This window comes from Ptychodera flava, chromosome 10 (assembly GCF_041260155.1).
Source record: "Ptychodera flava strain L36383 chromosome 10, AS_Pfla_20210202, whole genome shotgun sequence".
NCBI classification, from domain to species: Eukaryota; Metazoa; Hemichordata; class Enteropneusta; family Ptychoderidae; genus Ptychodera; species Ptychodera flava.
The window spans coordinates 26,007,215-26,015,848 of record NC_091937.1 but is presented as its reverse complement, the minus strand read 5'-3'; positions in this window follow the sequence as shown (position 1 = coordinate 26,015,848).

The window sequence follows — 8,634 nt, the reverse complement described above, 5'->3', positions numbered from 1 at the left end:
TTTGCGGAAGGATTTGTAAACTTAATGAAAAATGACAAAAGTCCGTCATAAATAAGCGTAAAAGAAGATTTATTAGTTGATAAAGAGAGACTACAACGCACTAAAGCCACAGTTGTCGAAATATTGCAAGTTATGCGGCGTTTTTTTTTCAAATAGGACAAGAACCTCACTTATACAGAAACAGTGACTGTCGTACTTGTCGATCCATTTGGGTAAATTTTTATGGACAGCAATGCTATAACCCCCCCCCCCCCAAAAAAAAGGTTCGTTTCTGGTCACTGCGCATATCATTTCAGAACGTGCGTGTCATGTCTTTTTTGTTTGCGGGGGTACATAATCATCAGTACAGCTATCCTTGATATCCCTATGTGCATGTCCAAAAACGGCAAAAATAAAAACGTAAGTATTATGCAGCCAGTGATAAAAGACAATAAGCTTAACTGTTGTATCATTAGTGCCAAATCAGCATTGTTAGGAATAAAAAGAGATAGGGGAAAAAAAGGAAAACTGTGCCGACGCATCATTTTTGCTGAATGCCAAGGACCAGAAACAATTTTTTTGCCTAAAAGTTTGCCAGCACAGGAAAAGGTTTTGTTGTGCAAAAATTCGTTATAAGACATTACTATTGAATGGAGGCAGGTTCAAGACAGACAGTGTAGTGAGTAACAGAGTGGATGGACATAACAGCAAATAATAAAAAAGAATGACATGAAGAAGTAAGGGAACAGAGAAACTATAACACCTGTATAGTTACAACCATTATGCGGGTAGAGTTGTAACCAAAGTCGTACAGCAAGCAAAATTTTCGAATTCCATTATTTGTTTTCTAGAACGCCGAGTGTTCTCCCCCCTTTTCACCGGTTGCTTACTTGTTTCTTCTCATTTATCTGATACAATTACAAAGTACGCCAATGTACTGATATGCATGCCTGTGTACTTGCACGAAGTTTACATCGCCCTCGGCGCATAAGGTTGACAAGATACCCTTTCACGGCGTTTTAGAGCTGATAGCCAAAAGTGGGAGCAAGACAACCCCTGGATCTGTCTACTACAATTACTCGTTCATACGCAAATAGTTCATACTTCTTCAGAAAAGTTATTGGCCCTTAAAAAATCCTCCGTCAAAGGGGAAAAGAGGAGGGGGGGGGGGTCATTCGTCACCCTGCAGAAGTCGGTCATCATATTAAATTTGTTTTTTGGGGTAAGCTGAAGTGTATCAGCGATTATTTGACCTTTAATGCGAGGTTATCGGTCGTATTATGCCGCAGGTGCTGTAATGCCTCACAAGACAAACCAATCCCCTGGATACCGCAGTCCAAAATGCGCCAATTTGCATACAAATCCGACATTGAACTTGCTAAGACCTTGGACTCGATCAGGCGACTGTTAATTTTTCTTTCAGCAATATTATTCTCTTAACCGTTTGTTTAGTCACATGATACATGAACATTAATCAACACAGAAGCTTACAGGCGGTCTTTTTATATATAGCGCATGTCACAGTTGAACTACAAGAAGGGTATTAAAAAACGCGCGTCGTTTAGCAACAGTTATGCATTGGAAAAAAAATTTGGCCAGGGTCGCGCGAGTCATAAATAAGCAAATATTTAATATTCAACTTTTAAATCAAAACACTTCAATTACGTCCATACATTGCCCGGCGTTTCCACTTGTGCAGCCTGGTTCTGAGGCACCTCACGGTTACCAACGACAGACCACGTCGTGCGCCCCTCATTCCGTCACGACAGCGTTCTTCGGCTAAAGTGGTGAAATATGACTCCACTACGGATGTCTACTTCGATTCTGTATCTTTTCTGTCTTTATTGCTTTCACCTCGATGGCGTCTTGGGCAGAGCTGATGTAGCGGGTGAGCTGCAATGCACACTGCCCACCAGTAGCGGCGATGAAGTCTGCGAGCTGTATCTCGGACCGGACTACCGCTTGGCTACCGATGGCGTGGATTTCGTTCAGTTCGAGTGCCACGAGCTCGACCAGATGGACTGTCCGCCAGAGCAATACACCTGGAGCATCAACGGTGAAACCATTGAGAACGACCATCCTTCCGTGAAAATCGTTTATGATTCAAAGAAAGGTAAAAGCGTTCTCCAGATAACGGAGCTGACCTACGAATGGAACGGCGCAAACACGGTAACGTGCTCGGTGAGCTTCTCCGACGCCAGAGAAAGTAGCAGGAATGCGTGCCTGGCTGTCGACATGACGTCACCGCCAATGTCGCTTTCTCTCGACGCTCTCAACTCACTGCCGAGCGACCAGCCGATCACCAGTGAACAACCGTCGCCCGAACCGCTGTGTACGTTCCCGGCGGGAAGCTTGGCGGAGACTTGCGAACTGCACCTGGGGCCAGACTACCGCCTCGCCACAGATGGAATTGAAACTGTACAGTTTGAATGTCACGAACTTGATTCGATAGTTTGTCCGCCAGAAGAGTACATTTGGAGAATAGGCGATGAAATCGTTGATGATAGCCACCCCTCAATTCAAATACTCTACGACTCTAAGAAAGGTAAAAGTATTATCCAGATATCGGGGCTGACGCATGAATGGAACGGTGCGCACACAGTCACCTGCACGGTGAGTTTCTCCGATGGCAGTGAGAGTAGTCAAAATGCCTGTTTGGCGGTACAGATGTCGCCACCTGCCGGCCTGGCATCGAATAACCTGTTCGATGCTGAAACCACTGGCGAACCGCAATGTACATTTCCTACCGGTGGCTTCTCGCGGTCATGTGAGTTGCATCTTGGACCAGAACACCGCCTAGTCACCGATGGCACTGACTCCGTGCAATTTGAATGTCAGGAAACTGACCCATTAGGCTGTCCGCCAGAGCAGCTCGTCTGGCGCGTCAACGGTGAAATAATCGGTGATGACCACGAAACTATTAAAATCAGCTTCCAGAAAGGCAAAAGCGTTCTCGAGGTAACCGAGCTATCATACCTTTGGAATGGCGCGCACACAATCACGTGCACCGCCAACTTTTCCAACGGTCGCAAGGATACCAAAAATGCTTGTCTCGTAGTTCAGATGACGACTCCGTCAACGACCCCCGCCAACCCTGCCACAACGGAAAGGATAGCTACAACGAATTCGCCGATATCAAAAAGCAACGAACCCAAGCCGGCCACTCGATGGGGATCGACTGATGCACCGCGCAGCGAAAAAATAACTTTGGAAACCGACAAGCGACCAGTGGTCACTACATCCAAGCGCCACCCGACAACTGCCTTGCCAAGTTCCGTGCCAGCGGTCGGCGACAGATCAGTCCCTGCGGCGGTATGGTGGATGACTGCTTCTCTGTTGACCGTGCTTCTAGTCCTCATCGCAGCGGTGCTGTGGGTCGTCACGTCACGGAGGTCTCGCTCTGGGAATCGCACGTTGAAAGACGCACACGGCAGCGATCTCTCACCTTACCCGGGAACCGTGTTCGTCACAAGTGTGCAGATGACTTCGCCGATCGCACCACCGAACGATGGCTCTAAAGCTGGCGAAATATACAAGTCTACCAACATGGAGGCATATCGACATAAGACTTTCGACTAAAAACGAAGTTTTTTCAAGTTTTAGTAGTTTACACATAGTTTACAAAATTTAGTTGACGTTTTTCCTCCTTGAGCACCCTATGAAATGTCAACGCAGCAAAATCAGTATTTGTAATCGACAAGACGACCACCCCTATATACAGTACATGTATGACATCATACACAATATAAAACTCTCTTATCACAATTTGCAATTTGGCGAGAATACTTTTAACGGAGACTACAGCGCATCAGGGATCGTGACTGGCTGCAAAATTTTAAGGTAAAATGTGTGTCCATTTAGACCAAGAAAATAGTGGACATTTAATTAACGCCCAGTCCATTTGCCGAGAAAACGCACGCTATGCGAATAGGGTGTTACTGTTTTACATACAAACGGCTGGTTCATAAAAGAGTTATCGCGGAGTAGATTTGAGTTATATTGGATCATTAATCCCCTGTCTCGTTAATTCTTATTGCGTTATCTCAATCTGATATTACCCTGACGTTTAACAATAGTGTCATAAATATTTTCTCGGTGAAGAATTCTACTCAGAAGTGAGGCCAGTGTTCAGCACGTTACACGTGCATAACAGGTGTTCATAAAATCACATGGTCGGGCTTGTGTTCTCGACGGAGTAAACCTCTCGAAGTTGAAAGATCTAAGTTTTTGCTCAAACTTTCCTCAAGGATTCTTTCCACCATTCTCTTTCAAAATAAAGAATAAAAATCGGGGTGGGGGTGGGGGGTCACCATGCAAATTTTGTTACTATTGGTACAAGAGGAACAAATTACACAAGGTTTACCGATATTTGAATTCAAAATGGCCGCCATCCCTGTATTAACTCTATCGAGAAAAATAAAATTTTCGACTTTCAAAAAAACTAAGACGGTAAAAGTTTTTCTTCCTCCAAGGGCTTCAAAATGAACCCCCACAAGTGGTAGATCAGAAAAGAATTGTAAAAGTTTGAGAGTCCGAATATCTGTCCCCGAGGCGCGTTCTACCTTTAAACGTTTGCTCAATGTTTCCTCACTAAAATTGTAACCATTTTCTTAACAAAGCAAGAATAAAATCAGGGGATCACCATGCAAATGTTGGTACTAGAGAAAGGACCTGATACATTGTATTTACTGATATTTGCAATTCAAAATGGGCGCTAACACTGTGTTAACTTTATAAGGAAAAAATACGTTTTTTTTTGTTTTCACAAATCTAACACAGTGAAAACTTTAGATACTCAAGAGCTTCTAAATGAGTCCTAACAAGGGGTAGGCCAGAAAGAATTGTAAAAATTTGAAAATTATAAATCTGTCTCCGAGGTGCATTTCTTTAACTTTTAAATGCGCAGCAACGTTTTCGTCATGTATCTTATTTTAACATACATTTAAACAATCCTTCAAAACTACAGCTAGTTTTTTTCTGTAAGTGGAAGATCCAAATTTAAAGACGATCACATGTACTGTCGATTAAAAGACAAAGATTTTAGATAATGCAGTCCCATGGTAGTATGCTAAGTTTTTAATGTTCAAAGTATAACAAGAGGTTGATTATAATAACCTTGCTGACCTTTTCCTCCGTAACCTTTCAACTTTGAAATTATTTCTTTCAACGAAGTTGGTGTAAGCTCTTAGAGAATATTTTAGTATTAAACTCTTGAATCGCTGAAGAATGTGCTCTACATTCAATTCATTCAACAAATTCTATTGAGAATTTAGAATGTAGTCATTAAATATGATTTTCATTTTTATCGAGTTCCTCAAGGTTAAAACCACTTAGTTCCTAGTTCTTCAAACCACAAACTTTGGAACATTTTCACAGCGTGCACAAAACCTGATGAGCTTTCATATGACTGTATCCTCCATTCGATTTTTTATTTTACACTGTTGTATTGAGTCCTTTATGTTCATGTGCCAAATATTTGAATTATATTAAATACCGCTGGTTACATCCAGCTTCCGCCTCGGAGTAACTTTTTGCACACCCCAACGTAAGATTACCATGAGAGTCTCTGATAAGGTTGAGTGGAAGCCCGACGAGGTCATTTAAAACCCAGTTCACTCCTGGTCAGAATAAGAATAACCCATTACCTTAAGTCAGTGAAAAGCAAAGGGTTTCCACAAAAAGTGATATAAAACTGACAAAAATTGACAGTGAGACTGGGGAAAATAAAGGCAAAAATGTTATATGACTTTAAAACAAAATGTTATATGACTTTAAAACAAAATGTTATATGACTTTAAAACAAAATTTATATGACTTTAAAACATTTGAAAAAAGAACCTAGAAGTGGGTCTCTCTCATTCGGATCATAAACGATCAAATCAGTAATTTATGGTCAAGTGATGACAACGACTTAACTTTATCACTGAAACCTTTTGACTTGTTTGCTGGCCACACCTCTTTGATTGTATTGACGTATTTTCTCACACCCATCCCTCCCGTCATTTGCAACTATACTGTTACGACAACATCAACTCAGAGACTCAGTAATTACTGCCTCGATCAAACTCCGACGGTAAAATTGTTTCCGATGTCTTTGCGAAACAGCGATCTGGATCTTTTAGCAGAGCGTTCAGTTTATTGTTATATGCTCTGATATTATCACGATCAAGGACATTGTTTTGTGCAAATTCTTATCTCAACTTTATAGCCTTATTTATGCATAAATGCAGTGGAAAAAGGAACAACATACCAGGAGATGTGGCAATGTGAATGGAATTTAGTCCGTTTTGTTCTCAACTTTGCAAAGTGCAAACGCAAACAAAACAAGTTCGACTTTGCCCTCCGCCCGACATTTGACAATCACCGGTGGCTTTTAAAAGAATCTGCTGGTGAAACTACACGCTCGTGATTATACAGCTGCTGAAGGCAATCAGAAGTTCCACCGTTTTCTTGAGAAAAAGTGATATGAAGGAAGACAAAACGATTTTGATGAAAGGAGATTTGGATCATCATTTGTTGTTGTTGCTTACGGTAATGATGATAATTATGGTCGATGATAACGGTAACGACGACGCGTACGACGACGACGACGATGATGATTAACGTCGGTGGTGTCATGGCAAAATGCAAGGCTTTCTTTTGTTCAATCAACGTCACTTATTGCTACTAGTGATGGTAATGGACAAGAGAGAATAATTGAAACAAAGTGCATATATGATTCAGTCAATTTTGGATTTCTAGGTCACCGCAGGAGGCGCACGTTACACCCCAAACACATTGGATCTATCGCGGATAGGTCCACAGTTGCACAGATTATTGGCAAACACGGCAGTGCTCAAAACAAATGAACCAACATGGACAGGACTAATAACGTTTGAATACATAATATTGGCAAGATTTCCATCGTCCTCTCAGGTACAACATTCCTCTGAACACCACAACAGTATTACTGATGTTGCTGGGTATCCTTATTCAGAAACTTTTTATTAGCTTACAGGCCACCGGCCCATTGCTTGGAACATATGAAAAAGAAATATTACATATCATGATTACACCAAATAAATGTATTACAATGTAAGGAAAAGAGGAAAAGAAAAGTGTTGATCTTACACTTCCATAGCTTCTTTCCTTAGTTCAAATGCTTTATAAATAAACTTCCCTAAATTACAAAGAATTTTGCTATCTTTAGTAGTAAAAAGCCGTATGAGAGTTTGTTGTCTTCGATTTTCATTCGCCCAACATGGCAAAAACTTCTCTCTCAAATTTTGAAAGAGTGGACATTCGAAAAGAAAATGAAATTCGTCCTCAACAAGACCTTCATGACAAATTTCGCAGAGTCGCTCTGTGCGATCGAGACCCCTACTACGACCTGATTCAATAGCAAGCTGGTGACTGGAACATCGTATCTGTGATAATGCTTTACGGTGTTTATTTACTGTGACAGTTGATATATAACTTTCAAAATTCGGACGAAACTTAATCTGACAAAGTAAATTCAATCGGCTCATGCTGGACATTTCCCCCCACCATTCTTGTTGCCAGCTATCTTTCATTCTTTGTGTAAAAGTAAAAATAAAATTACGCTCGTTTCCAACACCTTGGTTGATCCATGCATGACCAAAACCATATCTGTTCAGCATTTCTCTAATATGCGTTACCCAGTTTATTTTACCTCTATCATCTTCTCTTAGTAACATCAAGTATGAATGTTTTGCAATGCGACTATCTGGCATGGTCAGAAGTTTTAACCACCATTTTATACAACGAGTAAATGTAGAAATAAAGACTGGCATTCTCCCAAGCTCAGCAATCACAGCAACATTGGGAGTACTCCTTTTTACACCCAAAAAACGTTTACAGTAATTATAATGAACTCTCTCTATACAGGTGTACATTTGATATCCCCAAACTTCTGAGCCATATAACAAAATTGGAAGGATCATAACATCAAATACTTTAAAATACAAGTTACAGGGCAGTTCTCCAAATTTCCTAGTGAAACGGTTAACAGTAAAAATAGCCTTCTTTGCTTGGTCTGCAAGAGTTTGTGTAGCCTTATACCAAACATTACGACTCGAGAATACAATTCCTAAATATTTATAAAAAGATACAACTTCAACTTTCACTCCCTTGTAAAACCACTGTTCTATTTTCTTAAGTTTACCGCCATTTCTGAAAACGATGAATTTTGTTTTCGAGAGATTCACAGTCATTTTACATTTATCCGCAAACAGACTAAGGACATTCAAAAGTCTCTGCAAGCCTAGTACAGTATCTGCAAATACTGTAATGTCATCTGCATACAATAAAAGAAAAACATCTTTCAATTCTTGTGTTATCTGAATTCCAATATACCCTGCGTTTTCAACCATAGTCTGCAGTTCATTTATAAATATAGCAAATAAAAACGGACTTAGAATGCAGCCCTGTCTTACTCCCATTTTACAATCAAAGTTGTCTGTATGATGACGGCCTACTCGAACACAAGACTTTACATCCTTATACATGCTTTTAAGAATAGTTAACATCTTTCCCTGTACACCACTCTGCAGAAGTGACATGAATAGAAGCGTATGGTTGATAGTATCAAACGCTTTCGCAAAATCGACAAAAACACAATAGAATCTTCCCCTACGCCTGCTTAAGTATTTCTGT